This window comes from Sapajus apella, unplaced genomic scaffold (assembly GCF_009761245.1).
Source record: "Sapajus apella isolate SASKATOON/1434 unplaced genomic scaffold, GSC_monkey_1.0 scaffold6, whole genome shotgun sequence".
NCBI lineage: Eukaryota > Metazoa > Chordata > Mammalia > Primates > Cebidae > Sapajus > Sapajus apella.
The window spans coordinates 47,849,775-47,863,945 of NW_022436946.1; the positions used below are offsets into that span (position 1 = coordinate 47,849,775).

The 14,171-nt window shown below is 32.8% G+C and overlaps 1 protein-coding gene across 7 annotated transcripts in view; it reads right to left on the reverse strand.

Annotated features, from left to right (window-relative positions):
* GRIK2 (glutamate ionotropic receptor kainate type subunit 2) overlaps positions 1-14,171 on the reverse strand; it is a 728,978-nt gene that overhangs the window by 598,043 nt on the left and 116,764 nt on the right. The window lies entirely within an intron of this gene.

Genomic DNA, 14,171 nt, shown 5'->3' on the forward strand with positions numbered 1-14,171 from the left:
TGTTTTTCTAACTACAATGAGGCAAACACTTGCCATAGCACTTTTTTTAAACTTTATTGCCAACATATTAGTCTTAAACAACAAGACACATTCCAATAAATGCTTCATCTCATAATTTTAATAACTCAAAAACACTTGGAGGTCTCAAAACATTTATAATGGCTTTTCTTTGTAAGGGATAAAAGTTATTTTTCATGTTTAAAGAAGATTAGCTTTAAGTTGGAAAGGCTGCAATGAAAATATTCACATAACCGTATGGCAGAAAACAGACCCCAGGGGAGTCAATTCATAACTATGAGAGCTGTAAAAGACAATAGGGTTGGTATGTACTATGACTATCGAGACCAGGTTGACTCTCTCCCTAGACGTATCTTTTAAAATACCTTTAGCCTATTAGTAAGATTCTGTATTACATAGCCAAATTCTGCTTGAGAAACTGAAAGGTAATGAGTCAAATCACAACTGTTGTTGCACACCGCTTTAGAAGAAACAAATATTACTCAATATCTGTTCAGAAGACAACACTTTTTCAGTAATCAAAGCAAAGGCCTAAAAGTCAAATGTGTTTTTGCCCACTTAGTTCTGATGGAAGCACATCATGCTGCTTGTTTTAAAGTACAATATATTTATAGCTGGTTTTGTACAATCCTTAAATTTCCAACACAAGATAAATACCATATTTAATATTTTAGTAAAAGTTAAACAAAATCGGTTATCTCTAATCTTCACCTTGTATAAGATACAGATATAAATTCCTGATTGTCTATTCTGAGGACCCCATTTCACAGATGTTTCTACAGTCTACATTCCTCTGCTCTACCAGCTGAGCTACGGAAGGGTGCAGAAGGCCCCAATTCAAACAGTACAACTTAATTTGCTTAACACTAAACCTCCTTTCTCAGATGTGAAAACAGAGACTTATGCAAGATAAGTGACTTTCCTAAAGTTTTGCAGCAAGTAAGTGACAAGTTTGGGTTTCAGGTTCAGAGGTAGCCTGGTTTTAAACCTGTCTTTTTTCTTCCTCTATAACATGCTAGCTGTCCTTCACATTTTTATGCCCTCCCACAAAATCTGCCATTTAGTTTTATAACACTTCCTATTAAATATGAAGATTTGTTAAATAAAAAGTTAAAAATGATGAATCTAAGTACCTTAATCTAATGTATTCAATTAGAAAAAGCAGGGAACAGAAAATGTACTCAAGAAAAAAAGGAAATAGACTATTGCTTATGTAGCGACCTGAGAATTTACACAATTTGCTCCATGAAAGAAGTCTAGGTAGGGATTTTAAAAAATCAGACTGTTAGTTATCAGTGTCAAAACATAGATCATGTTTCAGCATATGAATTTTTCAAACACAGTAAAAAGATGTGTTATCACTGAATATATATATATATATATTAAGGGTTGACAAGGCCAACTTGTTAAACAGATGAGGAAATTCAGTTTTTATATACTTGCATTTTGCTGGGAAGGCAGCCAAATTTCTAACTGAATCTAAGAAAGTTTATATTTTATTATAGCTATATGCATATAAATGAACAGCGTATAAAATATAGGCAGTTTCCTTTTAGGTTATTTAAACTGTAAAGGATCACTGTACCATTAAGAAAGCATTCTCAGGTCTTAGGTTTAAGTCCTTAATCCATCTTGAGTTGATTTTTGTATAAGGTGAGAGATGAGGAGCCAGTTTCATTCTCCTATATATAGCTAGCCAGTTATCCCAGCACCATTTGTTGAAAAGGGTGTCGTTTCCCCACTTTATGTTTTCGTTTGCTTTGTCAAAGATTAGTTGGCTGTAAGTATTTGGGTTAATTTCTGAGTTCTCTATTCTGTTCCATTGGTCTATGTAGCTATTTTTATGCCAGTACCACACTGTTTTGGTGACTATAGCCTTACAGTATTGTATGAAATCTGGTAGTGTGATGCCTACAGATTTGTTGTTTTTGCTTACTCTTGCTTTGGCTATGTGGGCTCTTTTTTGGTTCCATATGAATTTTAGAATTTTTTCTTTTTTTTCTAACTCTGTGAAGAATAATGTTGGTATTCTGATGGGGATTGCATTGCACTTGTAGGCTGCTTTTGGCAGTACGATATTGATTCTAACCATCCATGAGCATAGGATGTGTTTCCCTTTGTTTGAATCATCTCAACTCAAGATAGATAAAGGACTTAAACCTAAGATCTGAAACTATAAAAATTCTGAAGATAACACTGGAAAAACCCTTAAAGACATTGGCTAAGGCAAGGATTTTATGAACAAGGGCCCAAAAGCAAATGCAATGAAAACAAAGATAAACAGCTAGATCTAATTAAACTAAAGAATTTGCAGGGCAAAAGGAACAGTCAACAGAGTATACAGACAACCCACAGAGTGGGAGAAAATCTTCACAATTTGTAAACCTGATGAAGTACTAATATCCAGAATCTACAATTAACTCAAACAAATCAGTAAGAAAAAAAAAATCACATCAAAAAGTGGGCTAAGGACATGAATAGACAATTCTCAAAAGAAGATATACAAAGGGCCAACAAACATATGAAAAAAATGTTCAAATCACTAATCATCAGGAAAATGTAAATCAAAACCACAATGTGGTACCACCTTATTCCTGTAAGAATGGCCATAATAAAAAAATCAATAAACAGTAGATGTTGGTGTGGATGCCGTGGACAGGCAACTTCCACTTCTGGTGGAAATGTAAACTAGTACAGCCACTATGGAAAACAGTGTGGAGATTCCTTAAAGAACTAAAAGTAGAACTACTTTAAAAAAAAAAAAAATATATATATATATATATATATATATATATATATATATTTATTGCACTTTAGATTCTGGGATACATGTGCAGAATATGCAGGATTGCTGCATAGGTACATACACAGCAAGGTGGTTTGCTGCCTTCATCCCCCCATCACATATATCTGGCATTTCTCCCCATGTTATCCCTCTCCAACCTCCATAGTCCTCGTTGTCCCTCCGCTATTCCCCTCAACAGACCCCAGTGTGTGATGTTCCCCTCCCTGTGTCCATATGTTGTCATCGTTCAACACCCACCTATGAGTGAGAACATCCAGTGTTTGATTTTCTGTTCTTGTGTCAGTTTGCTAAGAATGATGGTTTCCAGATTCATCCATGTCCCTACAAAGGACACAAACTCATCATTTTTTATGGCTGCATAGTATTCCATGGTGTAGATGTGGCACATTTTCCTTGTCCAGTCTATCATCAGTAGGCATTTGGGTTGGTTCTAGGTCTTTGCTATTGTAAACAGTGCCACAGTGAACATACACGTGCATGTGTCTTTATTATAGAACAATTTATAATCCTTTGGATATATACCCAGTATGGGGTTACTAAGTCAAATGGTATTTCTATTTCTAGGTCCTTGAGAAATTGTCACACTGTCTTCCATAATGGTTGAACTAATTTACACTCTCACCAACAGTATAGAAGTGTTCCTATTTCTCCACATCCTCTCCAGCATCTGTTGTCTCCAGATTTTTCAATGATCACCATTGTAAGTGGCATGAGATGGTATCTCAATGTGGTTTTGAATTGCATTTCTCTAACGATCAGTGATGATAGCATTTTTTCATATGTTTGTTGGCCTCATATATGTCTTCGTTTGAAAAGTGTCTGTCATGTCCTTCACCCACTTTTGAATAGGTTTGTTTGTTTTCTTCTTGTATATCTGTTTTAGTTCTTTGTAGATTCTGGATATTAGCCCTTTGTCAGATGGGTTGACAGCAAAAATTTTTTCCCATTCTGTTGGTTGCTGGTTCACTTTAATGATTGTTTCTTTTGCTGTACAGAAGCTCTAGAGTTTAATTAGATCCCATTTGTCTATTTTTCCTTTTGTTGCCAATGCTTTTGGTGTTTTAGTCATGAAGTCTTCAAGAAGAGCAACCCCAAGACACATAATCGTCAGGTTCACTAGAGTTGAAATGAAGGAAAATATGCTAAGGGCAGCCAGAAAGAAAGGTTGGGTTACCCACAAAGGGAAGCCCATCAGACTCACAGCAGGTGTCCCGGCAGAAACCCTACAAGTCAGAAGAGAGTGGAGGCCAATATTCAACATCCTTCAAGAAAAGAACTTTCAGCTTAGAATTTCATATCCAGCCAAACTAAGCCTCATAAGCAAAGGAGAAATAAAATCCTTTACGAACAAGTAATTGCTGAGAGATTTTATCACCACCAGGCCTGCCTTTTGATCCAGAACTACCATTTGATACAGCAATCCCACTATTGGGTATCTAACCAAAGGAAAAGATGTCAATTTTCTAAAAAGATACTTGTACACGCATGTTTATAGCAGCACAATTCACATTGCAAAATCGTGGAACCAACCCAAATGCTCATCAATCAACGAGTGGATAAAGAAACTGTGAGTGTGTGTGTGTGTGTGTGTGTGTGTGTGTGTGTGTGAGAGATATATATCTCATATATACGTGTGTGGGGGTGTGTATATATATACACATGTATATATGAGATATATGATATCACACACATGATATATATTACATTATATTGATATGTGTATATATGATATATATACATATTTAATATATATTTTGTAAAATATGATATATTTCTTAAATGTATCATATATTTCTTAAATGTGTGTATATATTATATATATAACATATATTTCTTAAATGTGTATATATATATATTATATATATACATACATATATATCATAAATAATGTAATCCTGCACAGCCATAAAAAGGAATGAATTAACAGTGTTTGCAGTGACCTGGATGAGATTGGAGACTATTATTCTAAGTGATGTAACTCAGGAATAGAAAAACCAAACACTCTATGTTCTCACTGATATGTAGGAGCCAAGCTATGGGATGCAAAGGCATAAGAATAATACAGTGGACTTTGGGGACTTGAGGGGAAGAGTGGGAGAAAGGCAAGAGATAAAAGACTACAAATATGGTGCAGTGTATACTGTTCGGGTGATGGCTGCACCAAAATTTCACAAGTCACCATTAAAAAATTTACTTATGTGACCAAACACCACCTGTTCCCCAATAACATACTAAAAAATAAAACAAAATAAATAAAAAGAAAACATTCTGTGTTCCGCCATTTATGAGGAACTGAAGATTTCAAAATGACTTCAAAAATTATATGGTAGAATTTCAATATTTCTATGAATCTACATAAAAGAGCTACCTTACTTCATTGTCAAAAGAACTTAAAAAGACATATCATCACTTTATACATTTCCACAGTGTGTATCTTTGTTGAAGGGGTAATTTAACATTATGATCTTGTTCTATTCCTCTTTTATTCTCTCATAAGTGGTAGAATTGCTACACAGCTAGCTCAAAACACCAATGTTTCCACGTAGTTCAGATTGGAATATCAGTTAAATTTTTAAATAAGAAAATATACAATATTTTGCTTTTTATTATTAACCATTAAAGGAAAACTATATTAGAGAAGTTGTAAGTTTAACACTAAATGAGTTCTTTAATAAATAATATTTAAGGGGGACTTCCTCTTTTGGCTTTGGAGCCCCACCACCACCCTGTCTCTGTACCGAGGAGCCTCTTCCTTCTGCCTTCTCCTTCCTTCTTGCCTATTAAAATTTGACTCTTAAAATCACCCCACACGTGTCCATCTTGTTTTATCTAAACCAGCATGAGGACGAAGAACCCTGGTGTTCCTCCAGTCATCCAAGCAGTATCACTTAACGTCTATGATTCATCTGGAGTTAATTTTTATGCAGGGTGTGAAGTAAGAATCAAGGTTTTCTTTTTTAAAAAAAATACAGATATTCAGTTGTTTCAGCGCCATTTGTTGAAAAGATTATCTTTCCCCCATTGAACTACCTATGCATCTTACAAATACCTTTGGTTATCTTGTAATCTCTACTGTATATCAATGCCCAACTTTTCGTTCATAAAATTGTCTATTTCTGTGTTCTCCTTTCTTCTCTTGATCAGTCTTGCTAGTAATTTGTCTATTTTGTTTGTTTCCAAAGAACAAATTTTTGGATTTCCTGATCTCTACCTTATCATTTTTTCCATATTGTACTAATTTTCACTTTCATTTTTATTATTTCTTCGTTTTTCTTTTATCGAATTTACTCTCTCATTCAGTTAATAATGTTTTAAGATAAATACTTATCCGAGTAATGATCATAGTTTTATTGCTAATATAAGTAATTAAGGATATACATTTCTCTCACAGCACCATTTTAATCATAGCTCACAAATTCTGGTATATAATTAAGGACTAAACTCTGACTTTTTTTTTTTATTTTGTCCAAATTCCTATGTAAGAAGTCTGAGGAGTCAAGCCTACAAATCCTAAATTCTCATCATAAAGATTGGGTTTTATTTAACCCTATATATCATTATTTACTTTCCAACCTGACTCTGGCATAATATTACAAGGCAAAGAAAAAAATCAAAATATTTTACCCAAAAACATGCTTCTTTGCCATATTTTGAAATGGCGTTGCAAAGCTGTTCTTTTTTGGGGAAAATTTGCATCTGTAAATAATCTCTACTAAAATAGGTAGATATTTTTCTTCCAGACCCTCCCAATACTAAAGTAATAACCTAAAATCTGAATAGAAAACATTTGTCATCCTATTGTCTCTAAGGACCGCCACTATAAGACTTCAAATAACTTTGGGCTGCAGAATCTTTATTTTAACCAGAACATTATCTTTCTATCAATCTTTAGACAAACTCAACCAATTGTCAACCAGAAAATATTTAAATTCACCATAGCCTGGAACCTCCCCCACACCTTTGAGTTGTTCCGCCTTTCTGGACCAAACCAATGTATTTCTTAAATGTATTTGATTCATGTCTCATGCCTCTCTAATGTGTATAAAACCAAGCTGCACCCCAACCACCTTGGGCACATGTTCTCAAGACTTCCTGAGGGCTATGTCATGGGACATGGTCACTACTCATATTTGGCTTAGAATAAATCATTTCAAATATTAAAGATAAATAAAATAATATTTAATGGAAAGACTGTGTAACAAGTGACAGGGTGTCAATTAGACTAGAAAAAAAAATAGCAAAGCAAGAAAACAGTAATAGTCCTACACACATGAAAGTAATTATTTAATCATAGGCAAGGTATTAAGACAAGACATGAAGCTAGAAATTTTCTTAAGTGTGACAGCATGTTGTTAAAGCAGTGAATCTCTTGAAAACAAGACATTTAAAATATAGTTAATCTTTATAATACTTTGTACTGACATGTAGGAGACCATAAATGCCATTTATGCCACACACAGTTTTGCTGATTAACTCATGGCAAAATGAAAAAAAAAAGTTATTATTGAAAAAAAGTTAATACTATGAAAAGAATGTGGTAAAAGTGGAATTTTAGAAATATTTTAATTATTGACATATTTCACAGGATTCTGAATATGTTTGCCAGAAATGTTTAAGTTTAGCATTATGTGGCTACTTCATAAGAATAACTGATTAACTGCAAGTGAGATGGAAATGTATCAGTTTGATTTTAGTAAAAATGTTGGCATAATTTTTAGCCAACAATTTATTTTCCACTTAGATCTATATATTTTTGTGAGGAAGCATTTTTCAGTCATACAGCCATCAAAATCAATAAGTCAAACTATAGTATCAGATTTCCTACAATTCAAAATGTTCAAAAAGTTTTTTAAAAACAATGATTCATATTCAATTGTATTACCTCCAATTTCTTTTTTTTTTTAGCCAAAACAAAAATACCATACTGTATATAGATATACCATATAAGCATACCATGAAACTAAATTTTTAAAAGATCAATTATTTAATCTTTATCTTATTCTTTTAATTTTATATCTTACATATTTTATAATATATATAATATAGGACAGGTATAGAATCCATAAATGAATATAATGGCAATATCCTTAAAGCTATTTTAAGTATTCACATATGTATGTATATATGTATGTACATATGTATTTTTTACAGATTGAAGTATTCAATAAAAATATTTTTAGAAGAATATTTGCAATAAATGATACTTCTGGAGACTAACTTTTTAGATGCTGTTTCCATTGATATTTTACTAGCTCTACTTTACTGTACAACCAATAGTTCAAAATATCAATAATTGTGCTATAAATTCAATCACTGATCATAGGTGTGTTCATAAAAAACTCAATACTAATCTGAACCATTCTCCAAACTAATCATTTTAACCAACATAATAACAATCATACGATTATTTAAATTATCTTGAAGGCTGTTTTCTCATATAACTATAATTTAAAATGGTCTTAGAAATCAGAACTACCATTTTCACTTGATCCTAGCCAACAGGGTGAGAAGTGATAAAATTACCATTTTCTATTTGTGTTCTGTTAATTTCCTTACAGAGAAATCTTAAGACAATAATCTACTTTTTGTATTTGTTTTTCTAATAATGTAAATTTATCATTCATATATTTTAAAAACTTGGGTGTCCAAAATGCTTAATATATTGAGCTATGAGCTGTATATATACGTTTTAAATAAAGATTAAATAAACTTTACTTCTCTCTATAATAGATTTTACTATGCTAAACATTAATTTGTGCCACTCAGAGCAATCTAATTATAATATTTTACAGAACTGTAAGGCCTCTTAAAGTTCTTGACAGCCTCACTTAACGAACAAGGAAGTCAAGATGGAGAAACTTGCCAGTTAAATGTCAAGAAGCCAAGTCATGTAAATCTTATCCAGTACTTTCCCATTAAAATGCATAAATGGATGAGATCTATGGTCAAATTAAAGTGTAATGATTTGTTTACTGGGATAGAGAATTTCCAATCATAAATTCCTAAAGTATTTATTTTGTTGTAAAGTACTTAGAATCAGACCCAGTTCCAAAGATTATTTACCTGATGCTAAAGCAATTTCCCTAAAGCCCAGATAACCGGATGTTTATAAAAAGTCCTATAAGTTTCCTGTACTGTTACCACTCAATGTAATATCTGATTTGATAAAGTATCCCCATGATTTGTGTTATAAAAAGCATAATATCTCATCTTTTGGTCAATACTTTTGTTCTGTTTTATAAACCCTACTCTACTGGATATTTATTGTTTATTGCCTGCCGGATATCCATTGTAATTTTTTTTTTTTTTTTTTTTTTTTTTTTTTTTTTTTTTTTTTTTTTTTAGTAATAGCAGCCCTATTTTCTGGTTTAGAGACATCCTCCCAGCCAGGGGCAGTGGCTCACACCTGTAATCCGAGCACTTTGGGAGGCCGAGGCGGGCAAATTACAAGATCAAGAGTTTGAGACCAGCCTGGTCAATATGGTGAAACCCCATCTCTACTAAAAATACAAAAAGTTAGCTGGGTGTGGTGGCAGGCACCTGTAGTTCCAGATACTTAGGAGGCTGAGGCAAGGGAATCACTTGAACACGGGAGGCTGAGGTTACAGTGAGCCAAGATCACACCACTGCACTCCAGCCTGGGCAACAAAGTGAGACTCCATCTCAAATACAACAACAACAACAACAACGAAACTTTTCCCCAACTGAGATTATGATCTGACCTAGCCAAATAAAATGATTGTGAGCCAATACAACACAATTACATTTGCTGAGAAAGTGGGAATGAAGGCAGTTTCAGAAAACCTTGAGAAGATGATGGGATTGGAAGTGCTACAGCAACATTTCAACCATGACCACCAGAAGCCTGATAAAATCACCATCATACCCACTCTAGTGCATCCTTGCATGATAAGCCTCTCATCTCTTCCCATAGCTGAACCCTTGACAACACTTCTGTTAAACCTTTGAAAGAGCCCTCACTCTCCTACCAAAAACAAAAACCACTTTTTATGGAGGTGTTTGATAGAACTAAAACATTCCAGTCCTTTGCTAAGAAATAATAAACTGTAAACCACTTTAATGTCATTGAAATGTTTGTCTACACCTCTTTGAACACTGAAATATTCTTTTAAGTAGAATTTAAAGTTTACTTATACATTTGATTTTAATTACAGAAAAACTTAGCCAGTTAATTAAAATTAAATAAATACATATTTCAAAGAAATTCACATTTATTTCTTAAACAAGTAGGAAGAAATAAAACTATATAAATTTAAAATACTTTATGACTATTTGGTTTTCTGAAAAAGTTTGAACAGAATAGATGAGAGGAAGAGATCAAAATGTACATTATTTTCTTTGCACTGTGTTCTGCATACAACAGTGACATTTCTACAGTCAATTCCTTCCTAATCTTTCATTTCAGGATAAAAAGATAGCAGCACATTTTGTTTCAAAATATATTTTCTGTGAGTTGAATTTCAGAGCTGTCTTGAAACACTTTGGACTTTCAGCTTTTAATAGTTAATTCATTTAAAACTGCAGTAACTCAACACACACAATGTTCTAGGACTAGGAAATTAATCTTTCAGTAAAACAAATCCAATTTGCAAACACTGAAGGCCTTATCCTTAAGTGGTCTTAAATCCTATTTAGCACTATCCTGGATTTAAACACATAATAGTCACTGTGGTCTAGTTGGTTAGATGTTTGTATACATCATAAAATTTAATCCTCACAGCTCTATCTGGACAATATTACCAACTCCATTTTATAGATGGAAAATTAACCCTTGCCAAAGGTAGCTAATTTATCTAAAGTCATAAAGATGGAATAGAACATGTCAGAAATAAAATCCAAACAAAGTTTCTCTAAAATATGATACTCTTCAATATACCAAACTGATTCCTAGAGAAGGACATTTATTAAAGAAAAATAAATTACAATGTCATCCAGGCCAAGGATCTGAGTAAGCATAAAGATTTATCTGTAATGAGCTATGTCACAGTTACTTCATGGATTTGATGCATTTGCCTTAACATCTTAGTATCTTGACAAGAAAACTCCTAAATGTGGGATAATATATAAGCCTATGAAATAGTCAAAGCAAAGAGAAATTAGACAAAATTAACAAAAAGTCAATATTTTCTATATAAGCTGTTATATTAAGCTTTGCTTTATTCACATTTCTTATAATATTAAGGGATGACTTAGGAACATCCTTAGTTTAAATTTAATATCCTGTGCTTTCAGAATTTGTACTAATGGATTAATAAACACATTTATCCTGTTGTCTCCACTGAACTTAAAGGTTTCAAAGAGCAGAAATTTATCTTATTTACTGTGATAGCTAAGCAACACCAAATATACTACCTGACAGGTACTGTGGAAACTCAATAAACATTTGTTAAATTTATTTTTCTCTTATAAACTAAACTGGCCTGAAGTGGTCCTGTCACTGAAATAAAAATTAAGTAGCGAAACTTAAAACATGACTCTTTAAAACAGGATTTCTTAGTCCTTCCAAGAAAACAGTCAGTAACGCTATTATTTGGTCTCATGTAGACATAATAACCACTTAATTGTCTAAATTTCCTACTTTATCACTTTCTTTTAAAGCACATACAATTACAAACAGGCAGAAAACTAAATATTGTCTTCTACTTATTTTTCTATTATATAGTATTTGATGCATCCAAAATAATAAATGTTATGTAAGCTACGAAACACAATGATGACACTAACTTGTGATCCAATTTAAATCCTAGAATATTACCTACTTTCTTCCCAACATCAGCCCCCTGTCACCTCTCTGGGGGCATTATCTTGATTTTTATGTTTACCATTCTTCTTGCCTCCTCTTTAAAAATAGCTTTCCAACCCATTTCTATATTGCTAAATGAAATATAGCTTAGTTTTTATTCTATTTGAGCTTTACAAAAATGGAAACATACTCTATGCTGTCTTCTACAACTTGCACTTTTTTCTCCATGTTTAAAATCCTGTAATTCATCTTCAGTTTAGCTACAATCTATTCAAATGTATGTCCACTGAATAATGTTTCAATGTATTAACATCTTTTTTAACTTTAAAGTTTTGGGGAATGTTTTTTAAACCTAAGTTCTCAATCTTTGACATTCTAAAAGAAACATAGCCTGAGTCCTATAGGAAAATTCTGAAAAAAATACTGTGATATCTTAGCAGCACCCAATATACTATCTGACAGGCAGTGTGGGAACTCAATAAGCATTTTTAATGTGTGAATAGAATAACAGGAATTATTTCTAATGTATGAGTAGAATAACATCATGAGAACTTTTAAGCATACATACAATAAACAGATACATCTCTAAGGCAACACCCAAATTATGTCTCTGAAATCAGTTAACTCTTCTGCTTTATGGATTAGCACATATATTAGAATCAAGTGCCCCAAATTAAAGCACCTATATCATTGGTTAATATAAACACATTTTTAAATAACAGATTTTCCAAAATAATAGCAATAGGATATGTAAAGTGATTTTTCTGAAGGAGGTTCTATGAGGCAGTTTATGATTTCAAGATTCCTAAAACAGTCAAATCAGTTATAAATTTTTCAAAATCCATGGAAAAGAAAATATCTGACTCTAACATAAGTTTTAGTATGTGTTGTGTATGTCTCAGGAAAGTTTGTTAAATACAATGCAACATTTCAGTTGTTTCATGGATCAGTGCAGTAACTTAAGTAGGACCAAAGATAAATATGCAATTCAGAGTATGACCCATTTTCCACTTTATATATATTATATTGATATGTAGTGTTAGTTTACTCACCTATAAGATAAATGGAGTAGTATTTAGAAATATCTGGCTCTCAATTTTGTATAATTTATGGGATATGTCTCTGAATTAAAAAACAATGCTACAAGTTGCTTTCTCCATAGTTTGTACCTCCCAGATATTCTCCTCTACATAGTATTTCTAGATAAGCCTTGCTTGTCTTCCCACAAGCTCCTCCTGCACCATCTTGTTTGCTTCTACAATCTACCCTAGTATTGTGGCATGGAAGAAGGCATAGAGTTTGGTCGGAAAAAAAAGGTTTTAAGCAAGGTCAAACTTTTACTAATAAAGAAACAGGAAAATGCTAAAAGAACATGAGGAATTTTGTTCAAGCCATAAAAAGAGAAGAGAGAAACACTCAAAAATTTACATAAATCATGAATGCAATAAATGTATACTGCAAAATTTATAAAATTACCTCCTATGATCATCAAAAATCTCAGCAAAATATGCAGAAGAATGTCAAAACTAGAGTAACATAGCCTTTTTGGAAGCCTGTCAGGAAAAACTAATTACAAAATGTATGCCTAAGGAATGGAATTGATTTGCTTTTTTGGTTAATCACTTGAAGCTGGGATGTCTACCAAAAATAATGACTTTGGATGGATTGACACACCATTTAAAATTGTCTTCAAAAATCAGTAAGATGCAACAAAATGTAGGGCAGTGCCTCTTTCCCCACTTCTTCCTCTCCATTCATAGCCAAATGTCTTGGAAAGGAGTGGTCTACAATATCTGCACTCTTACCTCCTGCTCAGTTTTTTTATACACTTTCCTCCCACTACCATTGTAACTGTTGTCAGCAAGATCAATAAGTATTGCTCTCTGTGCTAAACAAAACAAACACACACACACGAAAAAAAACCTAAGGTATTTCACTTCTCTGCAGAGTTTGACATGATAATGCCAGAGCCTCCTGGCTTTCCCCTATTTGGTTAACTCCTTCTTACTTCTTATCACCTACAACACACAACTCCCACCTCCATCTGTTATTCCTTACTAGAGTAGCTATCCTGTGTTGGGGAAGAGAAATGAGAATAGGAGCTGGGAAGGGAGATGGCAAATGTAGCTTGAAAAAGTCCTGAAGTCCTCCATAGAATTTATTTATGCTCTAAAATATCCTGCCATCTTCCACTTTGAGTGAGATAATGAAAACGCTGAACTAGAATGATGGCAGGGGGATTAATAATAGTAGAAAAAAGCTTTATTGCCATTGAAAAACTGTAATTGTTTATTTTGCCTTTAGTGTTTCAATTCACACATTGAATTTGAATGCATTCACCAGTCCCTGACAGCTAGACATCCTATCAGTCTCTTCCCAGAAGGAACCACTTTTAATAAGTGAGTATGTATCACTGTAGTAGTCTTCAAAGTAATTATAACAATTCACAGGAATTATAAAATGCATTAATGATACATAATATGCAATTACATGTTAATTACATGTATATTGTTATATTTTTACATGTTATACTTTCCATATCTTATCTAAATCACTTTCATTTACTTCCATTTTTTATTTCCT